Below are 27,932 nucleotides of genomic sequence, written 5' to 3'. Positions count from 1 at the left end.
TTATGTCTGCAGGGACACCCTGTCACAGTAGACAGGAAGAGAAACAGTCTGCAAAATGCTCGCTCGTCCAGTGAAGTGAACTGTTGTGCTGCACAAAACAGGCCTCCTGCACCAAATCTGCGTCTTCTGGCAAAAAAACGCATCAATATCGCACCAAAACCACATCGCGCTTAGATGCTGCTCAAGAACAACAGTAGCCTATGCACACTGAATGATGTAATATAGAATTCAGTGCACACCTGAAGTGGGGGCGGCTTGTGTGAACACGCTATTACATGACTACCAGCTGCCAAACTTGTTGCTTATTGGTAGTTATTTCACACTGTAATGCATTGTAAATGGGCCCTAAAGCTACATTCCCATGATCAGAGTTTGAGTTTTTGAAGCTGCACCAATTCCACTCCTTAGTTTACTTGTGTTTTTTTTGTGTTCATTAATTGTTAGATGCGGTTTTGACGCATGCGTTTTTGTCTCAAGTTGGTTGAAACACAGGCAGTAAAGCAAAAGGGACCTGTCACCACTTGTTTAGTGCGTAAACCAGGGGTAGGGAACCTCCAGCCCATGGGTCATATATGGTCCGCAATGCCCTTTTAGGCAGTGCTCGAGCCGCCACCGCCATCTTGCGGGCCGCCGGCCCATTAAATCCGCACATGTGCTGCTTGTGCGTACCAATGTGTTCTCCCACTGGCCAGTGCCAGCGAGCTCAGGACTTACTTTGTGGGTGGATTTAGTGCTCTGCGCTTCCGTCCCACAGCAGCTTCACAGCGTAACTGTGTGTGTGCCCGCCCTCTGCCCTCGGAGCTGCGTGCATACCTTCTGCCCTCCGGAGCTGCGTGTCCGGCGCCTGCTCTCTGGTGCTGAGAGTCCGGCACTGCTGTGTGTCTAGCAGCCGCCCTCTGCTGCTGTGTGCCCCGTCCAGTGCTTTGTGGCCCCCTCCCCCCCAGAGCTGAGTGCAACCCTCAGTGCTGTGTGCCCCCCAATGCTGTGTATCACCCCAGGTTTGTGTGTCCCTCCTCCCCCACTCCCCCCCCAGTTGATGACAGGGCTCCACAAGTGCTGTGTGTAGCCCCACCATTGATATCTATGCTCCCCCAGTTGTGCCTGCGCCCCAGCCCCTCTAGTGGTGCCTGCGCCCCAGCCCCTCTAGTGGTGCCTGCACCCCAGCCCCTCTAGTGGTGCCTGCGCCCTAGCCCCTCTAGTGGTGCCTGCGCCCTAGCCCCTCTAGTGGTGCCTGCGCCCTAGCCCCTCTAGTGGTGCCTGCGCCCTAGCCCCTCTAGTGGTGCCTGCGCCCTAGCCCCTCTAGTGGTGCCTGCGCCCTAGCCTCTCTAGTGGTGCCTGCGCACCAAGAGGGGCTGGGGGCATATATACATCACAGGAGGGGCTGGGGGCATATAGACATCACAGGAGGGGCTGGGGGCATATAGACATCACAGGAGGGGCTGGGGGCATATATATACATCACAGGAGGGGCTGGGGGCATATATAAATCACAGGAGGGGCTGGGGGCATATATAAATCACAGGAGGGGCTGGGGGCATATATAAATCACAGGAGGGGCTGGGGGCATATATAAATCACAGGAGGGGCTGGGGGAATATATAAATCACAGGAGGGGCTGGGGGCATATACATGTCACCAGCCCCTTGTGTGATGTATGTGCCCCAGTGTCTCCTGTGATGTGTATATACAGCAGTCCCAGCGTCTCCTAAGTGATGTATATGCCCCCAGCCCCTCAAGTGATATACAGTTTGTCCCCCTAGTGTCTCCTGTGATGTGTATATACAGCGTTCGTTATGTGATGTATATGATTTACTAATCTTATTATGACAGAGAGTTGACTGTGCTCCAGACCCAGACAAACTTGAAAAAGTAGCTGTGAGAAGAAACATTATTAGTATCACCGAACATCACAGCCGCACCAAAGAGAAGCAGCTCCAGCCACCACAGTAGGGGTGAGTTAATTAATTGCTTGACCACATACACCAGGGCCATTTTCACATTGATAATTTTGTGCGGCCCCCGAAGGTTGGTAGAGATTTTCAAATAGCCCCTGGCTGAAAAAAGGTTCCCCACCCCCTTTGTAAACCAATGCCGCCACCTTTCTAACTGCCTATTCTACATTACTCAAAAGTGTCCATCAACCCCCAACTACCCCTGTATACCACCAAAAATACCTTTTTATTTTCTCCCGCTCTGTGTGTAAATGCTTTTGGTCCAGTCTGATGGGCGTTATTACCTCTGCCTTTGTTCTTCCTCTTTGCCCCCAAAAGACATCTTCTGGCTTTGATTGATGTGAATGGCACACAATCGAAAGAAATCTTACGCTTGCATATTAGCATTGTCGTCCAGAGCACAAAACATAACTGCTCATGCACTCAGGACACGTAATTCCGGAATTGGTTCTGGTAAAAAAAGGAGCCGGAGTAACGTAGAAAAGTGGATGGGATTTATAGAAATGTGCTATTGGTTTTTTTTTATGCTTTTTAAACTTACCTGTAGTCTGGTAATTTTTTTTACGTGAAACTGTCGATCTCACATGTGAGTACGTTGAGTTTGTAATGTGCAGATTTTCCCCATAAAATTGCATTAGATGCGTAAAATCCGTAGGTATAAAATGCATATGGGTTTTAAGTGCATTAGATGCTCTGATCGGCACACGACTGTATCAATAAAGTTTTGTCTGCTGAATACCAGCAATTATAACAAACAAAACAGCTTAAAGGGAACCAACCACCAGGATTTTGCTATATGAAGTAAAGGCAGTGCCATAATAGTAGTAAGATGCTGAATCCAGCCATATCTGTTGTAATAAGATCGGATGCTTAGTTGATGAAATATCTTTAATCTTTAAGTTGCAGAAAAGCACTGCACTTTCGTAAAGTCCCCGTCACACTAAGCAACATCGCTAGCAACATCGCTGCTAACGAACAACTTTTGTGATGTTGCTAGCGATGTTGTTGTGTGTGACATCCAGCAACAACCCGGCCCCTGCTGTGAGGTCGTTGGTTGTTGCTGAATGTCCTGGGCCATTTTTTAGTTGTTGCTGTCCCGCTGTGAAGCACAGATCGCTGTGTGTGACAGCGAGACAGCAACAACTAAATGTGCAGGCAGCAGGAGCCGGCTTCTGCGGAGGCTGGTAACCAATGTAAACATCGGGTAACCAAGAAGCCCTGTCCTTGGTTACCCAATATTTACCTTTGTTACCAGCCTCCGCCGCTCTCACTGTCAGTGCCGGCTCCTGCTCTGTGCACATGTAGCTGCAGGACACATCGGGTTAATTAACCCGATGTGTGCTGTAGCTAGGAGAGCAGGGAGCCAGCGCTAAGTATTGTGCGCTGCTCCCTGCTCTGTGCACATTTAGCTGCAGCACACATCGGGTAATTAACCCGATGTGTGCTGTAACTAGGAGAGCAGGGAGCCAGCGCTCAGTGTGCGCTGCTCCCTGCTCTCTGCACGTGTAGCTGCGTGCGCTTGTAACCAAGGTAAATATCGGGTTGGTTACCCGATATTTACCTTAGTTACCAAGCGCAGCATCTTCCACGCGGCGCTGGGGGCTGGTCACTGGTTGCTGGTGAGCTCACCAGCAACTCGTGTAGCGACGCTCCAGCGATCCCTGCCAGGTCAGGTTGCTGGTGGGATCGCTGGAGCGTCGCAGTGTGACATCTCACCAGCAACCTCCTAGCAACTTACCAGCGATCCCTATCGTTGTTGGGATCGCTGGTAAGTTGCTTAGTGTGACTGGACCTTTAATGTGTGCAACATGAGCCGGTCTTTGTGGGTCGGGTCTTCATGTTTATTCTTCCTTCGGCATCCTCCTGGCTTGCCCCATTTTTTTTGTGTATTTGAATATCATGCTGCGCCACCATTGCTGTTGTTGACAGCACGTACGCATTGCCACAGTACTCAGGTCTTCATTAAAATGGTGCCAGAATCCTCTCAAGGGCGTACTGTGATTGCCGACACCATTTTATTGAACAAACTGTGTTGAAGACTTATGAGAAGCATCGGCGCATGCGCACATTTATCTTTATTTATATCTTTACCCCCGCCAATGCTTCTCGTAGTCTTTAATGCAGTGTGTTCAATAAAACGGCACCAGAGATTGCAGTACTCGTCTTTTTGTGCGCCAGAAACGCGTCTTTGTTATCATGCTGGAGTTTTTTCTGTGTTTTTAATATGCTTGGAATTAAGGTTTTTTGATTTTATTCATCGCTCCTTGGAATATGCCATGCCTTCACTTCCTTGTTTCTCAGCACTTAGCATTCTAGAATACTATATATAAGAGCCCAGGGTGCTCTGTATAACTTACAAAACAGCTTTTATTTATATTCACCTGCGGGGCAATTTGGTCTGATAGGAGTCGCCGGACCGAGAGCAGAGACGCCCAACTCTCACCTATCTTACTTTGACCGCTGTCGTCCTTCCCAGTTCCAGGTGGATGACGCATCCTACGTCATCCTTATAGAGTCCTCCATTGCTCTCATGCGCACTATTCTCTTCCATGCTGAGGGCAGAGCAAAGTATTGTAGTGCACATGCACGGGCAGTCCTTTCCCCGGAACCAGTGAATTACAGTACTTTGCTCTGCCCGCAGCAGATCACAAAAAAGTGTGCATGCACAGGAGAACAATGGAGGCCTATGTGTGGATAACGTAGGTCGCGTCATCCACACAGAGCTGGGAAAGAGGACGGCGATGGAAGGAAGAGAGGAGGCTCCGGACTGAGACCAGCGATGCCCATCGGACACGACTTCCCGACAGGTGAGTATAATAAAAGATGTTTCTTATGTTCTACAGAGCGGCCTGGGCTCTTATATACAGTATTCTAGAATGCTGTATATAAGAGTTCACTGGTGGAGGCCATAGCCTATAGAAGAGTAATCTGGTGACAGGTTTCCTTTAACTGTTGTAGCGTACCTTACATCAGAAATCCTACTCTAGGCTCTCATTGGGGTAAGATCTTTGGTGAGGCGCAGAGAGATGCACGCCACTTGTAAGATTTAGATGCGCCTGATTCATTAAGTGGTGCTGTGCCGCCCCCGTGGCAGCAGCCGAGCTGTTCGGATCTGGGTTCTCAGTGGCTTGAGGGTCTGCAGACCCGGGGGTCGTGTGACCGCTCAAATGAAGGGGGTATTTACAGGGGATTATAGAGTTTGTGACGCCACCCGTGGTGTGTGGTAATTAGGAGTACCACCGCTGCAGTTGGGAGTACCTGGGGATGATGGAACGGGGCAGCAATGTGTTAGAACCCTCCACGGGTAGGGGGGAATGCTCCGGGACTCAGTGTGTGGGGAATAAGGCCGTGGGATGCAGGGATCACTCTTGTACTCACTCAGTACATTAAGCAGATACCGACAACCGAGTAAACCAAATCTCTGGACACCGCTGCCGCTGAGGGCAGCTAGTTCGGGTCCCGTCCCCAATGGTGCTGCCTGGTGATCCGTGACCTGCCTCCTGGCACTAAGTTTACTTCTCTGGTGGTCCCGGTAGTATGAAACTTGCCGGGTCCCGCTCCCCAATGTGGCTAAGTGTGCGAGCTTGCTCTCAGGGCTTACGCTTGGGATTTTCTGGACTGTTTTGAATGGAAAGTCCTATCCCCCTCGTTACGCTAGTGCCCCGATTTTGGAGCGGTTGGGAATGAGTCTTAATTTACCCGCAGAGCCTTCATCGGGTTGCATGCAGCTACTCCCCGACCTAGGATCCACGTACCCCGTCGTTCCTTGGCCCCAGCCCTGTGATGGTGCAAGGCCGCCGGCTGTCCTGCTCGACAGATCCGAGCCCCTTTCCACGATCCCCTGCGACCGAGGGTCTAACTCCTCTAGGCCCAGACCAACGTCTGCCACCTAGACAGTCTCCTTATGGGAGTCCCCGCTCCCGACCTCCTCAGAGCTCCTCACAGCTCGAGGGCTACTCTCCAACTCTCTACTGACTACTCACCACACTTCTCCCCTCCCTGACCCCCCAGGTGAGCGACTTTATTCCACTCAAGCCGTCCACTGGTGTGTCTGATGGGTGTAGTGCAGGGTGTATCTAGGATTTGGTTAGCTGATGTAGGGAACACCATTTGGTTAGGGACCCATAACCAAGAGAGAGGTGAATACTGCACGGGAGGGCAGATTGTGCAATACCCTGTAACGACCTGATAGTCCAGGGGTGTCACAGTGCCTCTTAATGAGTCGTTTTCCCTCTTGCTCCCCTGTGCCCCTTCATTAATGTGGCTTGAACCCCAGTCTTCATGAATCGGTGCCTATTCTTTTACATTTACAATTTCCTTTTTGTGTCAGAAAATGGTAACAGCTATCTAATCATGTATTAATGAGTTATTGCTAAAAAAAGGTGAAAAGTAAATGCTCTATTCAAAGGATAGGGGATAAATTGCTGATTGCAGGGAAATCTCTAGTGATCCTGAGATTAAGGCTCTGTAGCCATATCTTCAGGTGTCTATGCTCAGCCTCTGCTCCATTCATTGTCTATGGGACTGCTAAGAACAATGCTCTGCTATTTCTGGCAGATAGACACTGACAGCAGACAATGGAAGGAGCACAGGTCAATCATTCCCACCTCTGCCCTAGTAAAGATGACCCAGTATTTTAGAACCCTAATCTCAGTGTTGCTGAGAACCCAGTGTCGCGGGCGGAGGAGGGGACGCTGCGCTCTCCCACTGCTCGGGTCCGGCTGCCGCTGCTGCTCGGTAGCTCGAGTGATGGGCCGGATCCCGGGGACTCGAGCGGCGCTCCTCGCCCGTGAGTGAAAAGGGGTTTGGTTTTGGGGATTTATGGATATTGTCCGTGACGCCACCCACGGTTGTGATGATTTTTGGTAACACCACCGCTGCTCTGTGTGGGGATCCCGGGAGCGGTGACAGGGAGCAGCAAAGTTGTTAGTTCTCCTTGTGTACCGGTCCGGTACCGCCGGGTCACCACCCGTCCACGGTCCTCACGGCACCTCCGATAGGCCACTCCTGCAGACGGTCACCGCCGTCTGCTAACCTTGCTGTCTCGGTCCGGGGCACACACCCGGACCAACTTCAGGCTTTCAAACTGTCACTTTTTCTCTTTCACTACTTTCCCTCCTACTTCAAACTCCAAACCTAATCTGCCTGGTTTTCCCGCCTCCAGGACTGTGAACTCCTTGGTGGGCGGAGACCAACCGCCTGGCTCCACCCCCTGGTGTGGACATCAGCCCCTGGAGGAAGGCAACAAGGATTTCAGGTCTAGCTTAGGTGTGCCTAACCGGGGTGTAGGGTGTGGTGATGTCATTACCACATTCCCCCTTAGCAAACTGCAGACCGCCCGCGGGCTGCCCGTCCAACACCGGTTTTATTTTTCTGAAAACGATAAGAAAACAATACAAGTAGAAGAACATCATCCCACAACGGGAGGCACTTTTCTTAAACGTTACAGTAACAGTTTCAAACGGTTACGGCTTCCGCTCTCTCCCACCCAAGCAACCTGGCCCTGATGCTGCCCCTAAGAAACAGGCAGCACCCCTTGACCCCAGTCCAGCACCAAGTTACCCGAGCGGGATCTGTCCTTCCCCTCCAGAGGATCGCCACCGGTTCCGGTGGTGGCTGGGCCCCAGCCTGCTCCACTGCGGGCCCTTCCTCCAATCTGCCTCTCCGGAGGCGGTAACGGTAAGCTGCAACAAAAACATTTTTATTTACATTCCACAAGTTTGTGGTTGCCCTGCAAGTTCACGGGCTTGTCCGTAAGGAGTCCCTTACGCAACTTTTCAATCGGTCCCCTCAGGGACAACGGTGCCGGCAACGACCGGTCCAATCACTGTTCAATCAGATGACTTCCTCGGTTGATCACTTATCATTTTCTCATAACTTCCAACTTTAAAACTTTTAACACATAATGGTGGTCCCAACGGGGACTGTGACAACGGTGCCCCGCTGCCATCACTCAGAGTCCTCGACATCACCTGAGGGAGGGGGTGCGGTGCTCACACGGGCCTCCTGGCTGCCCCTTAACTTTGCATCCAGCGCAAACCACCCCCTCTCCCCACAGTGCCGGGTGTACTGAACCAAGTCGCTCGGCATCAGGTTACGACCGGAGTGCTCTTCTGGCAGGTGAGCATTAACATCCCGCCGGGCTATAAATACTTCGGCCTCCAGGCCCGGTTCATAGATGAATCCATAGCCCCGGCGGACATCAAACCGCCTCACCTGCCCCTCATACAGCGGGCCCCGGACACGGAAGGTCGCTTGTCTCAGGCTCTCCTTCTCCCGTATCGTACAGGCCACCATCTCCGCCTTCCTTCTTTCCCTCTCCTCGATTTCCAGGCCCAACGGTACCGGCTCCCTGTCCCAGTACGGCGCTACTGCGAGCTCCGGCGCACGGGTCGGGCCCCGCGAGACCTTTTGGACACTGCCCACTACTGGTGATCTGGGCGGCAGGTCCCGCGGTGACTCGGCCTTGGACGCCACCTTACAGCAGCAACCCGGCGCAACCTCAGCCGAGGTGTGGGGAATGGGCACAGGGGCTTTCCTCTGCTGGGCCTTCGGCACGGAGCGGGCTATCGGCTCCGGCTCGGGGAACTTCTCGGGGGACGCCTCCGGTTCAGGCTTCAGGGCTTTCCACGGCAGCACCTCCGGTTGGCTACGGGCTCCCGCTACAGGTCGGCCCGCCGGGGCGGGCATGCTGGGTATCGCTACTGGTTGCGGTGGTAGCGGGCCTAGTCGTGGGGTCACGGCTTCCGTGACGGGTGGCGAGGGAGGCAGCAGGGTGAGAGGGTTTAGACCGGGTCCCGCAGCCGTGATGACCGGCCCTTCAAGGGCATCGGGGCGTGGGTCACTCGCCCTCCCTTCCGCAGCTTCCTCCTCGCGTCTCCGCATGGCCGCTATGACCTCCACCATGTCGGTCTCCCACTCCTCCATGAGGAGCTGCATTTTGACCTGCAGCCTCTGGTAGAGCTGCGCTGTCCGGACCTCCACCCACGCCGCGGTTCCAGGCGCGGGGGCTACGGTGCTTCGGGACGGCATCCACATGTTGCTGGCGGCCTCTCCCAGGAACAAGATCGCTGCAGAGTCCTGGCGTCCCCGCTTTTATAGCCGCGGCTACATGCGATCAGTCGCCATTTCGTCCCCCTTAGCCTCTTTCCGGCTCCTCCTCTATCGGGGCGGGATTTTGGCCTTCGCGCCTCCACTACTCGAGGAGACGCTCGAGCGGGAACTTTTCGCGCCAAAGATGGCGGCTTCTGAAATTTTCTGGCCGGACACCTCCGGCGGTAACAAGGCGCACCTCTACCCAACGGCAGAGCGGTAAGATCCTGTTCGTGACGCCAAGTTGTCGCGGGCGGAGGAGGGGACGCTGCGCTCTCCCACTGCTCGGGTCCGGCTGCTGCTGCGGCCGCTGCTGCTCGGTGGCTCGAGCGATGGGCCGGATGCCGGGGACTCGAGCGGTGCTCCTCGCCCGTGAGTGAAAAGGGGTTTGGTTTTGGGGATTTATGGATATCGTCCGTGACGCCACCCACGGTTGTGATGATTTTTGGTAACACCACCGCTGCTCTGTGTGGGGATCCCGGGAGCGGTGACGGGGAGCAGCAAAGTTGTTAGTTCTCCTTGTGTACCGGTCCGGTACCGCCGGGTCACCACCCGTCCACGGTCCTCATGGCACCTCCGATAGGCCACTCCTGCAGACGGTCACCGCCGTCTGCTAACCTTGCTGTCTCGGTCCGGGGCACACACCCGGACCAACTTCAGGCTTTCAAACTGTCACTTTTTCTCTTTCACTACTTTCCCTCCTACTTCAAACTCCAAACCTAATCTGCCTGGTTTTCCCGCCTCCAGGACTGTGAACTCCTTGGTGGGCGGAGACCAACCGCCTAGCTCCACCCCCTGGTGTGGAAATCAGCCCCTGGAGGAAGGCAACAAGGATTTCAGGTCTAGCTTAGGTGTGCCTAACCGGGGTGTAGGGTGTGGTGATGTCATTACCTGTGACCCCTGGCTTGTCCAGGGCATCACACCCAGCAGTTGGAACTCCAGTTAGTCACCAAGATAATTATCTCCTATCTTGTTTTTTGGGGTGGAGTTACCCTTTAAACCCTGTACAAAATGACAAAATACTGAAAACTAGGGCATGCTCCACCATTATTATTCATTTGATCACCTCAGACACTCCAGCATTAGTAAATATGCCTACATGTTAATTCCTCAATGTTTTCAAGATCTGTTCTTACAGTCAGTGAATAGAAACTTTTTTTTTTTTTAATGTTTTTGCATGTGATGCTCATATGGCTATACTGTAAAAAGCCTATGGCTGCTTGAAAGGAAGCAGCAGTGCAGTTCACAGATTTTAGCTGAGCAGTGTACACAATAGTGCCTTCAAAAGGTATTTCTATGGTGGCAAGAACTGATTCTGCATTGTTTGATTGCATAGAAGCCCACCGCTGACAGAAGGTCTGTGCTTATATAAAATATAAGTATGGGGAGATAAGGTATGCACACCAGTGACTATGGAAGGGGAATACATGCAATAGCACAAACTGCTTTGTGAATACTGACATGAAAAATTCAATAGCTATTTGTAAGAATGAAATGTGAAAAATGGAACCTGCATTACTGCCATGAATATATGAATAAAGAGAAATTTAGCTACTGAATTGATCAATGCAATAGAGCCCCAACACTACGCCAAAGTATTTCTCTACGTTGGGGTCCCTAGCTTGTGTGTGTCCTCTCATGCAGTTAAAAAACTTACCGTGTATGGGAGGCTGAGACCCAGGCTATATATACGATGTGGATTGGCAATAGGTGTGTATGGGGAGGGTTCACAAACGAAAAACTACTAACATTAAGGAATAACGTTTGGAACTCCATTCTATGTCTGAACTGGGTGCAAAAAGCCTCCCATACACGGTAAGTTTTTTAACTGCATGAGAGGACACACACAAGCTAGGGACCCCAACGTAGAGAAATACTTTGGCGTAGTGTTGGGGCTCTATTGCATTGATCAATTCAGTAGCTAAATTTCTCTTTATTCATATATTCATGGCAGCAATGCAGGTTCCATTTTTCACATTTCATTCTTACAAATAGCTATTGAATTTTTCAAGTCAGTATTCACACAGCAGTTTCTGCTATTGCATGTATTCCCCTTCCATAGTCACTGGTGTGCATACCTTATCTCCCCATAGTGATGTTTTTTAGGTTTTTTAGGTTTTTTGCACCCAGTTCAGACATAGAATGGTGTTCCAAACGTTATTCCTTAATATATAAAATATAAGAATTATGTATAAGAGCTGATGCATATTGGTACAGAGGCTGTATGGCAGTCGGCCGCCAAGAGCTGAGTGTATTCACTAGGCTTTCAAATACCTAAATATGGGGCTGAAATATTGTGCAATTTTTAGCTAGAAAAAAAATGGCCGATTTTTGAAATTGTCACCTGTATGAAATCCAGGTGACATTCGCTTTTACGCATCAACAGTTATTAAAACTTACAAGACTAAATACAGTTTCCTATATTAATGAATGTCAATATAACTGTTAAAATCGAATGCTGTGCTGTTGATCCATATAGAACTTGATTTATTTATTTTTTTAAGCACCAATAGACTTATAGGTGGTTTACACGCTGCGACATCGCTAGCGATCTCGTTAGTGATGTAACACGCCAGATCGCACATACGATTTGTCAAGATCGCACATGTGACCGGCGAAAAAAAATTGACCTACGTGCGATCTCGGCAAATCTTATCTGCAATCTGGCGTGTCACATCGTTAACGAGATCGCTAGCGATGTCGCAGCGTGTAAAGCACCCTTTAATCGGTGAGTCCCATTCAATATACGGAATAAACTCCAATAATACATTTTAGTCCAGGAACAAGAGTTGAGCCTAAAATCTTGTTTGAGTATTGAATAAAAACATATTGTAGCAGAGGTTTTTTTATCAGACATCACACTGACCTATAGTTTAATTGATGTATGTAAAGCGCTGTGGAATTAATAGCGCTATATAAATGAATAAAATTATTATTATTATTATTATTATCCATACTCACATCAGTTTTAAAAATGCTTCCATGTTTCTGGTCCATGAGACTGATGGCAGGTTTTATTTTCCTCAGGGAAAAGATTCTTTTCCCTGAGGAAGGAGGCAGATGAGTCTCCGAAACGCGTTGGAATTACCTAAATAAAAGAACAAATTATTATATTTATGCTTGTGGTCTCTTAGCGCGGCATAAAACCCGTTTTCCCCAGTTTTTTTTACGCTGAAAATTTGCTCTGTAACAGGGTCGCTGCTGAACCACCTAAGCGCTCATCCACGTCTGCAAAGGGGTTGTGACTGGCACAACCCTGCCAGGTGAGTGCATTGCCTTTTTCTTTTTTCACCCTGTAAACCGGGTAAGACCCTATTGCGCCTTTTTCTCTCCTATCACAGTTGACTTCAGTAAGGCATTCAATAAAGTATCACATGACATCCTCATTGAATAAATGATCAAGTAAGGAATCTTCAAAAAATCAGAGGGATTCAAAACTGGCTTAACCCCATTACAACCGGGTTACATTTTAAAACTGCACCAAAAAAGGGTACTTATTCCTTTCTGCCGTTTTAAAACGGCGGGCAGAAATAAGTGTATAGCGCCCCCCAGCGCCAGAAAATCTCCGGGGTTTCAGCTACCGGGGGTAGCTGAGACCCTGGAGATCATGATTCGGGCCGTTTTTTCCGGTCCCCAGTCACGTGATGACCGGTATACACCGTATACCGATCATCAAGTTATAGTAAATGACATCGCCAGTAAAAAATGATTCATCTCCCATGTCAGATGGGAGATAAATCTCATCCCCGGTTCCCTCCGGTCTCCCGGTGTCCCCAAAGTGCCCCCCCCCCCGACCCTCAACCCCCTCCTGAAAATCCAAGATGGCGGCGTGCACCGGCGAGCACAGCAGCGCGCCCGCCGCATTCACACTTTTCCTATGGTTTCTGACGTATGTGCCATCACACATGCAACAGAAACCTGCTCCCCAGGCCCTGCAAGGTCACCCCCTATCCTCCCTCGGTGTTCCCCGGTGTCCCCAGTACCTTTTCCAGCCTTCATCCCCCGTGATCCCTCCTCCTTCACAGCAGACGCCGGTCAGTGCGGTCACATGTGCAGAGCAGCTGAGCTCAGCTTCCTGTGTTCAGAGAGCTGCGCTGGCTGCTGCTGCTCGGCGCTTTGCAGCTGTGACCCGGGGAGAGTGGGTGCAGATTCTTTGCACCCACTCTCCTCAAATGGAGGGTCTGCACTCCTAGAAAATGGGGGATACGTTCCCTGAATAATTTTTTTTTTTTTTGTTAATTTTTCTTTTTTTTTATTACTGTCAATTAGTTATGTCTGGTATCAGATAGACGCCATGACATCACTAATTGCTGGGCTTGATGCCAGGTGACATTAGACATCTGGTATCAACCCCATTTATTACCCCGTTTGCCACCGCACCAGGGCAACAGAATGAGTTGGGGCGAAGCGCCAGGATTGGCGCATCTAATGGATGCGCCACTTTTGGGGCGGCTGCGGCCTGCTATTTTTAGGCTGGGAAGAGTCCAATAACCATGGCTCTTCCCACCCTGAGAATACCAGACCCCAGCTGTCAGCTTCACCTTGGCTGGTGATCTAATTTGGGGGGACCCCACTAATTAAAAAAAAAAAGAACAGCTTGGGGAGCCCTCCAAATTAATCACCAGACAAGATGAAGCTGTCAGCTGTGGTTTTCAGGCTACAGCTGTCTGCTTTACCCTAGCTGGCTATCAAGAATAGGGGGGACCCCACGTCATTTATTTTAATTATTTTTTTTCTTTTTGGGCTAAATACAAGGCTAGGTACCCTTTAGTGCCACATGAAAGGCACTAAAGGGCGCCAGCTTAGAATATGCATGGGGGTGGGACGTTATACAGTTAGGTCCAGAAATATTTGGACAGTGACACAAGTTTTGTTATTTTAGCTGTTTACAAAAACATGTTCAGAAATACAATTATATATATAATATGGGCTGAAAGTGCACACTCCCAGCTGCAATATGAGAGTTTTCACATCCAAATCGGAGAAAGGGTTTAGGAATCATAGCTCTGTAATGCATAGCCTCCTCTTTTTTCAAGGGACCAAAAGTAATTGGACAAGGGACTCTAAGGGCTGCAATTAACTCTGAAGGCGTCTCCCTCGTTAACCTGTAATCAATGAAGTAGTTAAAAGGTCTGGGGTTGATTACAGGTGTGTGGTTTTGCATTTGGAAGCTGTTGCTGTGACCAGACAACATGCGGTCTAAGGAACTCTCAATTGAGGTGAAGCAGAACATCCTGAGGCTGAAAAAAAGAAAAAATCCATCAGAGAGATAGCAGACATGCTTGGAGTAGCAAAATCAACAGTCGGGTACATTCTGAGAAAAAAAGGAATTGACTGGTGAGCTTGGGAACTCAAAAAGGCCTGGGCGTCCACGGATGACAACAGTGGTGGATGATCGCCGCATACTTTCTTTGGTGAAGAAGAACCCGTTCACAACATCAACTGAAGTCCAGAACACTCTCAGTGAAGTAGGTGTATCTGTCTCTAAGTCAACAGTAAAGAGAAGACTCCATGAAAGTAAATACAAAGGGTTCACATCTAGATGCAAACCATTCATCAATTCCAAAGATAGACAGGCCAGAGTTAAATTTGCTGAAAAACACCTCATGAAGCCAGCTCAGTTCTGGAAAAGTATTTTATGGACAGATGAGACAAAGATCAACCTGTACCAGAATGATGGGAAGAAAAAAGTTTGGAGAAGAAAGGGAACGGCACATGATCCAAGGCACACCACATCCTCTGTAAAACATGGTGGAGGCAACGTGATGGCATGGGCATGCATGGCTTTCAATGGCACTGGGTCACTTGTGTTTATTGATGACATAACAGCAGACAAGAGTAACCGGATGAATTCTGAAGTGTACCGGGATATACTTTCAGCCCAGATTCAGCCAAATGCCGCAAAGTTGATCGGACGGCGCTTCATAGTACAGATGGACAATGACCCCAAGCATACAGCCAAAGCTACCCAAGAGTTCATGAGTGCAAAAAAGTGGAACATTCTGCAATGGCCAAGTCAATCACCAGATCTTAACCCAATTGAGCATGCATTTCACTTGCTCAAATCCAGACTTAAGACGGAAAGACCCACAAACAAGCAAGACCTGAAGGCTGTGGCTGTAAAGGCCTTGCAAAGCATTAAGAAGGAGGAAACCCAGCATTTGGTGATGTCCATGGGTTCCAGACTTAAGGCAGTGATTGCCTCCAAAGGATTCGCAACAAAATATTGAAAATAAAAATATTTTGTTTGGGTTTGGTTTATTTGTCCAATTACTTTTGACCTCCTAAAATGTGGAGTGTTTGTAAAGAAATGTGTACAATTCCTACAATTTCTATCAGATATTTTTGTTCAAACCTTCAAATTAAACGTTACAATCTGCACTTGAATGCTGTTGTAGAGATTTCATTTCAAATCCAATGTGGTGGCATGCAGAGCCCAACTCGCGAAAATTGTGTCACTGTCCAAATATTTCTGGACCTAACTGTATATGTTTGACATCTATCCATTCATCTATTGTAGCATTTTAGGCTGTGTGCCCACAATCAGGGTTTGCAGCGTTTTGGGCGCAGAGTGTTTTCCCTGCGTCCATAACGCTGCGTTGTGCAGTAGAAGCACAGTGGAAGGATTTTTAGAAATCCCATGCCCACTGTGCTGCTTTTCTCCGTAGCATAAACTGACGTGTGGTGCAGCTTCCTAAGCCTCAGCAATTCAATTTATGCTACGGAGATGAGTGTTCTCTGCAGGTAGAATAGAACTAAAGTCCACAGCAGCCTGAACTCAAATTGTGGGCATGGGCAGCTGCGTTCTCCCGTGGACAACACTCACATCTCTGCAGGAAGGCTGACACTGTATACTAGACGCCGTGTCGCTGGATCATGGCCACATCGCCTAACAGTGAGAAATTGGTTGCTACAGCAACATTTTTGTGAAATACCTGTGGATTCAAAATTCTTACTATACTCCTGAATAAAATCCTTGAGGGGTCCAATTTCCAAAATGAGGTCACTTGTGGGGGGTTTCTGCTGTATAGGTACCCAAGAGGCCCTGCTAATGTGACATGGTGCGCGCAATTTATTTAAACTTTTCCAAAATTCAAATGGGGCTCCTTCCATTCCAAGCCCTCCCATTTATCCAAACAAAGGTTTTTGGCCACATGTGGGGTATCCCAGCGCTCACAAGAAATTAGATAACAACCTGTGGGGAACACGTTTTATTGTTGCCTCTTGAAAAAGTGAGAAATGTGATGCTAAATCAACATTTTTGTGAAAAAAATGAAAATTTAAATATGGCAACCTAAGCTTATCAAATTCTGTGAAGTATTCGTGGATTCAAAATGCTCAATATACAACTAGATAAAAGCCTTGAGGTGTCTTGTTTCCAGAATGGGGTCACTTGTGGGGGATCTCCACTGTTTAGGCACCTTAGGGGCTTTCCAAATGCGACATAGCGTCCGCTAATTATTCCAGCCAATTGTTCAGTCAAGTGGCACTTTTTCCCTTCCGAGCCCTGCTGTGCACCCAAACAGTTGATTTCCATCACACATAAGGTATCAGCATACTCAGGAGAAATTGCACAATAAATTTTATGCTGATTTTTTTCCGTGTACTCTTGTTAAAAAAAAAAAAAAGCTATGTGGTTGAAGTAACAATTTTGTGGTAAAAATATATAGTTTTTTTATTTTCACAGCTCAACGTTATAAACTTCTGTGAAGCACCTGGGGGTTCAGGGTACTCACCAAACATCTAGATAAATTCCTTGAGGGGCCTAGATTCCAATATGGGGTCACTTGTTGGTGTTTTTTGCTGTTAACGTACCTTTAGGGGTCCTCCAAATGCAACATGGTGCCCGCAATCTTTTTCAGCCAAATTTCCTTTCCAAAATTCAAATATTGCTCCTTTCGTTCCAAGCCCTCCCATTTATCCATACAAAGGTTTCAGACCACATGTGAGGTAACAAACATTGGGGTCACATTTTTGGAATTACCTCTTGAAAAAGTGAAAAAATTGATGCTAAAGCAACATTTTTGAGAAAAAAATAAAAATTTTCAATGTGACAATGTAACGTTATCAAAATCTGTGAAGTACCTGTGGGTCCAAAATGCTCACTATACCCCTAGATAGAAGCCTTGAGAGCTCTAGTTTCCAAAATGGCATCACTTGTGAGGGGTTTCTGCTGTTTAGGTACCTTAGCGGACCTGTAAATGCAACATGGTGCCCGCAATTTATTTCAGCCAAATTTGCTTTCCAAAATTCAAATATTGCTCCTTCTGTTCCGAGCCCTCCCATTTGTCCAAACAAAGCTTTCTGACCATATGTGGGGTATTGGCGCGTTCATAAGAAAGTGGGGAACAAGTTTTGGGGTTCATTTTTGTTGTGTTATTTCTTCTAAAAGTGAATAAATTTGGGGTAGAGCAACATTTTAGGTAAAATTTTATTTTTTGCTATTTTTCATTCCACTTTGCTTTAGTTCCTGCAGGGGTGGGATTCAGCCGGTTCTGTCCGGTTCTGGAGAACCGGTTGTTAAATTAGCAGCCGGTTCCCAGAACCGGCAAGAAACAGCTGCGGCGATCCGGTTCCCTGTATTCATTTGTGCTAGTGTCTCTTTAAGACTCTAGCACAAATTAATCCCCGCCCCTCCGTGCCGCACTTCCTGGTTCAGTGGAACATGTCGGCTCCCTGACCCCCGGCGTGCAGAGACGTGCTGATGCTGCAGAGGTGACGGCAGTGAGAGGAGGGAGCTCCTGCCGTCTATCAGCGTCACTGTGACTGCAGAGAGCCGCGGAGGAGGACGGGAGGAGGACGGGAGACACAGGAGAGGCCGCCGATGCTGGTAAGCGCTTAGTGAGCCGAAGATGCAGGGAGAGGGGCCACATAAGAGGGGAGCGCTCTATGGGGAGAGAGGCCACATAAGAGGGGAGCGCTCTATGGGGAGAGAGGCCACATAAGAGGGGAGCGGTATATGGGGAGAGAGGCCACATATGAGGGGAGCGCTCTATGTGGAGAGAGGCCACAAGAGGGGAGCGCAATATAGGGAGGGGAGCGCTCTATGGGGGAGCGAGGCCACATATGAGGGGAGTGCTCTATGGGGAGAGGAGGCCATAATAGGATGGTATTTGCATGGAGAAAGGGGCCATAATGGGATGGGATCTGCAGGGGAAAGAGGCCATAATGGGATGGGATCTGCAGGGGAAAGGGGCCATAATGGGATGGGATCTGCAGGGGAAAGAGGCCATAATGGGATGGGATCTGCAGGGGAAAGGGGCCATAATGGGATGGGATCTGCAGGGGAAAGGGGCCATAATGGGATGGGATCTGCAGGGGAAAAGAGCCCACATGGGATGAGATCTGTATGGGGAAGGTCGCCCATTCCAATTTTAGCAGGGCTCCTTTAGTAATAATTTTGAAAAACTGTAGAAAAACCGTTTAATACAATAAGAGTGACAGTGACAGAAACAACTGGTACTAGACAGGAGAGTGAAGATATAGGAGGGGAAGAAGGGGAAAGAGATGATACTTTAAATTACTTGTATTTTTTGGTTGAGGAAAGTGCGTGAAAATGGGTGTGGTTACAGAATGGGTGTGGTTTTCAAATGGGCGGGGTTTACAGAGAACCTGTTGTTAAAAATTTGAATCCCACCCCTGAGTTCCTGTGAAGCACCTGAAGGGTTAATAAACTTCTTGGATGTGGTTTTGAGTACCTTGAGGGGTGCAGGTATTAGAATGGTGTCACTTTTGGGTATCTTCTTTCACCTAGGCCTCTCAAAGTCACTTCAAATGTGATGTGGACCCTAAAAAAATGGCTTTGTGAATTTTGTTGAAAAAATGGGAAATTGCTGATGAACTTTGACCCCTTCTAACTTCCTAACCCCAAAAAATTTTGTTTCAGAAATTGCGCTAATGCAAAGTAGACAAGTGGGAAATGTTATTTATGAACTATTTTGTGTGACATAACTCTCTGGGTTAAGGGCATAAAAATTAAAAGTTTGAAAATTGCAAAATTTTCATCAAAATTCCGATTCTTTTCACAAATAAAAACAAAAAATATTGTTCTAAATTTATAACTATCATGAAGTACAATATGTCACGAAAAAACAATGTCAGAATCCTTGATCTGTTGAAGTGTTCCAGAGTTATAACCTCATAAAGGGACACTGGTCAGAATTGCAAAAAATGGCCTGGGCATTCAGTTTAAAACTGGCTTTGTCCTTAAGGGGTTAATGATCGTGTACAGTGAGTAATACTAAAAGGCTGCACAGCGAACTGGAAGATGGTAAAACATGGGGTTGCCGCAAGGCCCTGTCCTTGGGCTAAAACTGTTTAACCCCTTCAGCCCCCGAGCGCTTTCCGTTTTTCATTTTTTTTTTTATTTTTCCGTCAATCTTGCCATATGAAGGCTTGTTTTTTGCGGGACGAGTTGTACTTTTAAATGAAACCATAAGTTTTACCATATGGTGTACTGGAAAACCGCAAAAAAATTCCAAGTGTGGAAAAACTGCAAAAAAAAGTGTGATCGCACAATAGTTTTTGGGATATTTTATTCACCATCTTCACTATATGGTAATACTGATGTATCTATGTGATGCCTGAGGTCGGTGCGAGTTTGTAGACACCAAACATGTATAGGTTTACTTGTATCTAGGGGGTTAAAAAAAATCACAAGCTTGTCCAATAAAAATGGTGTACGTTTTGCGCCATTTTTCGAAACCCATAGCATTCTCATTTTTTTTTAGATCTATGGCTCAGTGACGGCTTATTTTTTGCATCTCGAGCTGACATTTTTAATGGTACCATTTGTGCGCAGATGCTACGTTTTGATCGCCTGTTATTGCATTTTGCGCAAAACTTGTGGCAACCATAAAACGTAATTTTGGCGTTTGGAATTTTTTTGCCGCTACGCCATTTACTAATCAGATTGTTTGATTTTATATTTTGATTGGGCATTGTCCTTAGTCTGCTTGTCTTTAATATACTGTTTGTGGGCTTTCTTGTGCATCAGCTTTAGAAGAGGCTTCTTTCTGGGATGACAGCTATGCAGACCAATGAGTGGAACTTATCTTGTTAAACCGCTGTATGGTCTTGGCCACCGTGCTGCAGCTCAGTTACAGGGTGTTTGGCAATATTCTTATAGTCTAATCTATCTTTACGTAGAGCAGAAATTCTTTTTTTCAGATCCTCAGAGAATTCTTTGCCATGAGGTGCCATGTTGAACTTCCAGTGACCAGTATGAGCGAGTGTGTGAACGATAACACCAAATTTAACACACCTATTCTTTATTCACACCTGAGATCTTGTAACACTAATGAGTCACATGACACAAGGGAGGGGAAAATGGTTAATTGGGCACAATTTGACCAGTTTCAACTAGGGGTGTAGACAAATTTGTTGCCAGTGGTTTAGACATTAATGGCTGTGTATTGAGTTATTTTGAGGGCACACCGAATTTACACTGTTATACAAGCTGTATACTCGATACTTTACATTGTGTCAAAGTGTCATATTTTCAGGGTTGTCCTATAAAAAGATACAATAACATTGTAAAATATGTGAATAATGTACTCACTTTAATGATATACTCTACATAGAGAATGAAAAGAGTCACAGGCATTGAAATGGACATTCTTAGGCCACATCTCACTCTAATGATCACTTCATTGTGAACCATGCCCTTCAGTACTGGATGATGATTGCCACACAGCTCCAGGCACATTTAAGGGAGGTGAATGGCACCCAATTGTCATGTCAGACCACTTGAAACCATTTGCATTAGCGTCGTCTGTGTGCTAGACAACCTGCAAGGGTACCTGACCGCACCACCAGGCACATTCGACATCGTCTTGCTGGACAAGAGACCAGTGACCCACAGTGATGTTCACTGATAAAAGTCATTTCACATTGAGCAGAATTGATGGCCGCCAATGAAGTTTGAGATGTCAAGAAGAGTGCTATGCATTAGCTACTGTTGTCACCAGATGAGCCTTTGGTGGTGGTGGTATTACAGTGTGAGCAAGTGTGTCTAGTCTTACAGAACTGCCTTACACTTTTTGAATAGTACAGTTATAAGACTCTTCTACTTGAAAACCATCATTAGACTAGTCATTGTGCCTTTACATGAACAACATAGGCCTCATTTCATCTTCATGGATGACAATGCTCCAGCTCATCGAGTTTGCATTTTTAAGGAATGGCTGCTGGAGACTGGGGTACCTCACGTGTAGTGGCCTGCACTATCTTCAGACCTGAATCTCATAGAAAACCTATGGGAGCAGCTGAGTCACTTTTTAGAGGATCTTAACTCTGTAACCCAGAACCTGAATGACCTGAGGGCTGCCCTTCAAGATCAGAGCTATGCCATACCTCAGCAGACAATAACTGAACTTGTGGACAGAAAGAGACATCGTTATCAAGCTGTGATTGATGCTTATGGCCACATGACAAGTTATTGAGAAATTGACATCTTTTGGGAGGGTATAACTACCGCTGTTGTTGGCTTTTGTTTCAATAAAATGTTTGAGATGAGGAAATCACCATTGTATACTTGTACTTAAATGCTCTACTTTCATGATAAATTATCACTGTAGTGGAAACTTTTATGTTTTACATAAATTTCAACCAGAAATACAAATATTCTTAACTTTTTGTGAGTAGTTTATGTGACACCCAGGCAAAACCAGGTAGTCACAGTTAGGCCCCTGCATTACACCGTTCCCTCACTAGGAAACAGTCAACCAGAAAACCCTAGTCACCCCCCCCCCCCTTAGGGAAAGATAGACACACCAGTGGGCGTGACCAGGCAGTTGGGACACGCCCACCCAGGGGTACAGACAGCCCGGGGCGGGAAAACAAGCAGATCAGTGTAGATCAGTCTGAAGTTCAGTTTGGAGAGGAGTGTGGGCTGGAGCTAAGGGTAGCTCCAGCAAGGAAGTTCAAGTTGAACGGTACCAGGGTAGGAGCCCTGGTACCACTGGCTAGGAGGCAGACGGTGGTCTCCGTCAGCAGGAGACGGGAAGACGGCTCGGCAGAACCGAGGTGGACCGGGACAGGGTTGTAGCCCGCCGGTACCGACACGGGGAACCGACCCAGAAACCGGAGCACAAAAGGGAGTACTCGGACCCTGAAGCGAGGACCAGAACCAAGCGGAACTGGTTAATTAACCGATTGAGGCCAAGACTAGAGGTCCTGTCCCACCCAAAGTCCCTCATAGAAGACAACAGCCCACCGATTAGGGATAAGAGGTCACCGCCAGGGCCCATAGATCCCACGGGCCAGCGTCTGCGGGCACGGCTCCTTAGGCCACATCCAGCTGGGAGCGGACTCCTGAGTTTCACACTAGGAAAGTCCACCTTACACAATGCAGTGCAGGAAAAGGATAGAGACCACCAGCCGGGTGGATGACCCGAACGCAACCGGCCACGGCACCGGCCACCATCACCTTGGTTTACCAGAGACTTGTGTGTTTTACTAACAGTGAGTACACTAGCATCCCCTGCAGTCGCCATCCCCTGCACTGAGCAACCGGGTCCCGGGGCCACCATCCCTACCCACGGTGGGGTTAACAACTTGCTGCACAACATCTCCCCCGGGTGCCCCATAACAGCAGCGGTGGTGTCCCACCTCACCACACACTTTGGGTGGCGTCACGAGCTTACTACGGCCTAGCCCGTACATCTACGTCCCCCCATTTATTTGGCGTGTCTGCGAGGCCCGGATCCGAGCAGCGCCGGCTGCTAGCACGGGGGCGGCACATTTACATGCCTGCAAAGTATAAAACCCATTGTATTATTACCAATATCTAAATATTAGTGCACAATACGCTAGAATTTCTTTTTGTGCTCTTTCTTTTACTTCTGAATTTGGGAGGTTTCTGACTATTTTGCAGTTCTGTACTGATAACTAGATACAATATGATTTTTCTCATCGTAAAAACTTTCAGGCATTTCCTGTTTATTTTTAGCTGTCAGACTGTGGAATCAAGTACAGTGGTATCAGCATGTAAAGACATCAGTAGGAAAATCATGCTTGCTCTATACAAGTACAGCACTGAAACACCTTAGTATAGAAATGGAAAATCATGTATTAATGCACTGATTTTCTGACACTAACCATCAGTCAGTCTGATTATTTGTGCTTTTAAAGCACCAATCCGGCAGGGTGCTTTTTTTCAGCTCTGGAGTGGCTCTTTGAGGCTATGTGTCCACGTTGCTTTTTACCTGCTTTTTACCTGCTTTTTTGCTGCTTTTTCAACTGCAGCGTTTAATGCCAAAATGGATGTGTTCTGCTTTTCAAGCAAAGTCTATGGGAATTTGGGTTTCTTGTGCCCACTATGCAGTTCAAACTGCAGCCTTTTTCTGGCAGAAATTTGGGCAAAAACTCTGCTTTACAGTTCAAAACGCAAATGGCAAAAACAATTGACATGTTGTCATTGTCATGCTGCGGCTCTGTCTGTGCCGCGTCCTGATTAGCGGTCACCTGTGAAGGGCTCACCGGTAACCGCTAATCCCCTGAGTGACTGAAGTTAGCAGCCCTCTCTCATACTCACCGATCCCCGATCCCCGGCGCGGCGCTGCACGGCGTTCACACTGCTCCGGCGGCTTTTACTATTTTGAAAAAGCCGGCCGCTCATTAAACATTCTCATATTCCCTGCTTTCCCCGCCCACAGGCGCCTATGATTGGTTGCAGTGAGACACGCCCCCACGATGAGTGACAGGTGTCTCACTGCACCCAATCACAGCAGCCGGTGGGTGTGTCTATACTGTGCAGTGAAATAAATAATTAAATAATAAAAAAACCCTCAGTGACAGCTCAGCTGATCGCGCTACTCACCTCAGTTGCTGCGTGGAGGTGACAGGAGCGGCGGTGTCTTCTGCAGCTCCGGTCACCTTCATGCAGCAGAGCTGGAAGCGACGTTGGACCATCCTGGATTACGCCGGACATGGAGGGCTTTTTGGGGCTTATTAAATTGGTGAACCAGGGAATTTTAGTGTTTTTTATTTCTAATAAATGATTTTTTCAGGTGTGTGTGTGTGTGTGTTTATTTACTGTAACTTACAGATTAATCATGGAAAGTATCTCGTGGAGACGCCTGACATGATTAATCTAGGATTTAGTGGCAGCTATGGGCTGCCATTAACTCCTTATTACCCCGATTTGCCAACGCACCAGGGCAAATCGGGAAGAGCCGGGTACAGTCCCAGAACTGTCACATCTAATGTATGCAGCAATTCTGGGTGGCTGCTGACTGATATTGTTAGGCTGGGGGCTCCCCATAACGTGGAGCTCCCCATCCTGAGAATACCAGCCTTCAGCCGTATGGCTTTATCTGGCTGGTATTAAAATTGGGGGGACCGCACGCCTTTTGTTTAATTATATAATTATTCATTTCACTGCCCAGTATAGACACGCCCACCGGCTGCTGTGATTGGGTGCAGTGAGACACCTGTCACTCAGCGTGGGGGCGTGTCTCACTGCAACCAATCATAGGCGCCTGTGGGCGGTGAAAGCAGGGAATACGAGATTGTTTAATGAGCGGCCGCCTTTTTCAAAATAGTAAAGCCGCCGGAGCAGTGTGAATGCCATGCAGCGCCGCACCGGGGATTGGGGAACGGTGAGTATGAGAGAGGAGGGGAAAATGACCGACAGACTGTGAGAGAGGGACAGAGATAGTGACGGACCGACCGAGAGAGAATAGAGACCGAGAGGGAGAGACCGACTGACAGAGAATAGTGATTGACAGACATTGTGAGACATCACTCGTTTCCAGTGTTTTAGGAAACATGCGAAAAATGTATTTAGAAAATCGCATGTCACTAGGATGGTGTGAGTGCCGTCCCGTGACATCCGATTATTTACACTCTCCCATAGACTTTCATTGGAGAGACTCACAGTAAAAACTCGCAAAAAAGAAGCATGCTGCGATTTTTTATCTCAGTCCGATTTGGACTGAGAAAAAAATCGCAAATGCGAGCTGAATTATTGACTAACGTGTCTGATTCCAATGCGAGTTTTTCTCGCATTGCTCTACTGCGAGAAACTCGCAAGTGAGAAGCAGCCCTAAATGTAAGCCTCCTGCCCACTGTCTTCCTTCCACTCTCGCGTTTTCATTCTTTGCCGGCGCCGCTCCTGTCCCGTAGCGCCATCTTGTGACTGTAACTCCTGACTGGCAGAAAGTCAGAAATTATGTCACAAGTTCTAAATAGAACTCTATGAGGGCCAGTATGTGGCAGTCTATAGCCTCTTTGAATAGGAAGATAAGACTTGAACTCTATTGATACTGAAACACATGTCTGCAAATGGAGTGTCTGGTTGAGTTTTCTTAAGTCCTATGACAAAGCTTGTTTAAGGGTTTTATGATTGATAAATCCAAATGGTAATGCTAGAGTTTAAACCCTTTACGCCCTTGGACGTACTGGCACGTCTAAGGTCATCTCCCTGCCTTTGATGCAGGCTCGCACGCCGAACCCGCATCTTTCCCTGCACATCTCTGCTGATCTGATCAGTCAACATTTGCCTCTTAACAGCGCCGGGCAGATTTCCGGTCTGCCAACTTATGTTCTCTAGTTAAATCCCGCTGTCAATTTTTCACACCAGGATTCAACAGGGGAGTACGGCATTCACCGCTTCCATCGGCGGCCCCGTAATGTGATCGCGGGGCACTGTTGGGTTGCTGTGACAGCCGGAGGTCAGCCGATGACCCCAGTCTCTGTCATGATGAATTTTCTGTGAATGCCGGCTGTGGGCCAGCATTCATAAGACGTCAGTATTTCTGCTGTATAGAGCAGTTCTAATGCGCTGCTCTGTGATGCACAAGCGATCAGAAGATCGCAAGTTCAATCGGACTAGTAAATAGAATGAAAAGGAAATTTATTTTTTTAAAATATGAAAAAAATAAAAAAACAACAAGTTCAAATCCCCCTTTTGCCCCATTGAAAATAAACCAATGAAAAAATACACTTATTTGGTATCGCTGCATTTAGAAATGTCCAATCTATCAAAATATAAAATAAATTTAAATTTATTGGTAAACAGCGTAACGAAAAAAAACCCCACAAAATGCCAGCATTACGGGGTTTTTTGACTGCTGCAACATTACAATAAAATGCAATAAGAGGTGATCAAAACACCCCTTCAACCCAAAAAAATGGTATCAGTAAAAACTTCGGCTCAGGGCGCAAAAAGTAAGCCATCACACAGCCCCAGATCCTGAAAAGTGAAAGCGTTACAGGTCTTGGAAAATGGCGCCAAATCAAAAGCCTAATTTCTTCTTTTTACTTTTTTTTTTTTTACAAAGTTCAGAATTGCTTTCACTAATTAAATAAAAGAAAAACTAAGCATGTTTGGTATCTACTTACTCGTGTTTAACTAGAGCAGGGGTCTCAAACACGCGGCCTGCATCAGACTGCTTCATGCGGCCCCCAGGCCGGTACCCCTGTTCACTATCGCGGCCGGTGCAGGGGCCGCAGCCACTGTCTGCACTTTGTTAGATGAGTGTTTTGCCGGCGCTGCGCTCTCCGAAGCAAGGACTGTGCGCGCGCAGCGCCGGCAAAACATTCATCTGACATAAATCGCTGCCAGTGGCTGCGGTCTCTGCACCGGCCGCGATAGTCACCGGGGCACGGCCTGCAGACAGCAAGAAGCAGAGGTGAGGAGCCGAGGGAGCGCGGGACAGGTGAGAAGAATGGTGTTTTTTTTTATTTTTTGTGTATGTGAAGGACGGCACATTAACCCCTTAGCGACCTATGACGTACTGGGTACATCATGGCTCCCTGGTACTTAAGGACCCATGACATACCCAGTACGTCATGGTGAAATCGCAGCCCCGGTGGCTGCGATCGCTGTTTGCATTGCCAATAGCAAATACCTTAGATTGAGATTCGGGGAGGAGGGAACCTCAGGAGAGGTGGTGTCTCCTCCCCGGACCTACGGAGGCTGTGATTGGCTGTGCGGCGTTCGTCAGACAATCACAGCCACTGTAATGTTACAGCCATTGAAAATGGCTGTAACATTGAAATCCAGCCAAGATCAGGGCAGCTGTAGCCCTGATCATTGGCTGGAGCTGGGTGACCTGTGTTTCACCCGCCCCCAGCTCTGATTGGAGAGACCGGCCTTGATACCCATCTCTCCAATCACTGTGGATCTGGGGCCGGAGACCACCCCCTCACCTTCATTCCGGCGTCTGTGGGTGGAAGGAAGCCGAGAGCGATCGGTAAATTATAGTGCCCCCTTTCACCCGCCGCCACTGCCCTCCCCCCATTACTACAGGATGGGGACATTACTATAAAATAGGGACAAGGTGGGCACATGACTATAGGATGGGGATTAGGTGGGCACATGTCTATAGGATGGGGACAAGGTGGGCACATGACTATAGGATGGGGACAAGGTGGGCACATGACTATAGGATGGGGACAAGGTGGGCACATGACTAGGATGGGGACAAGGTGGGCACATGACTAGGATGGGGACAAGGTGGGCACATGACTAGGATGGGGACAAGGTGGACACATATCTATAGGATGGGGACAAGGTGGGCACATGACTATAGGATGGGGACAAGGTGGGCACATGTCTATAGGATGGGGAAAAGGTGGGCACATGACTATAGGATGGGGAAAAGGTGGGCACATGACTATAGGATGGGGACAAGGTGGGCACATGTCTATAGGATGGGGACAAGGTGGGCACATGTCTATAGGATGGGGACAAGGTGGGCACATGTCTATAGGATGGGGACAAGGTGGGCACATGTCTATAGGATGGGGACAAAGTGGGCACATGTCTATAGGATGGGGACAAGGTGGGCACAAGTCTATAGAATAGGGACAAGGTGGGCACAAGTCTATAGGATAGGGACAAGGTGGGCACAAGTCTATAGGATAGGGACAAGGTGGGCA

The 27,932-nt window shown here is 47.9% G+C and overlaps 1 protein-coding gene across 1 annotated transcript in view; it reads left to right on the top strand.

Annotated features, from left to right (window-relative positions):
- The window catches only part of LOC142301576 (store-operated calcium entry regulator STIMATE-like), a 228,704-nt gene that overhangs the window by 13,464 nt on the left and 187,308 nt on the right, over window positions 1-27,932 (top strand). The window lies entirely within an intron of this gene.

Source organism: Anomaloglossus baeobatrachus, chromosome 4 (genome assembly GCF_048569485.1).
Source record: "Anomaloglossus baeobatrachus isolate aAnoBae1 chromosome 4, aAnoBae1.hap1, whole genome shotgun sequence".
Lineage (NCBI taxonomy): Eukaryota > Metazoa > Chordata > Amphibia > Anura > Aromobatidae > Anomaloglossus > Anomaloglossus baeobatrachus.
The sequence above is the reverse complement of the archived record's forward strand: the minus strand, read 5'-3'. Positions and strand labels throughout refer to the sequence as shown.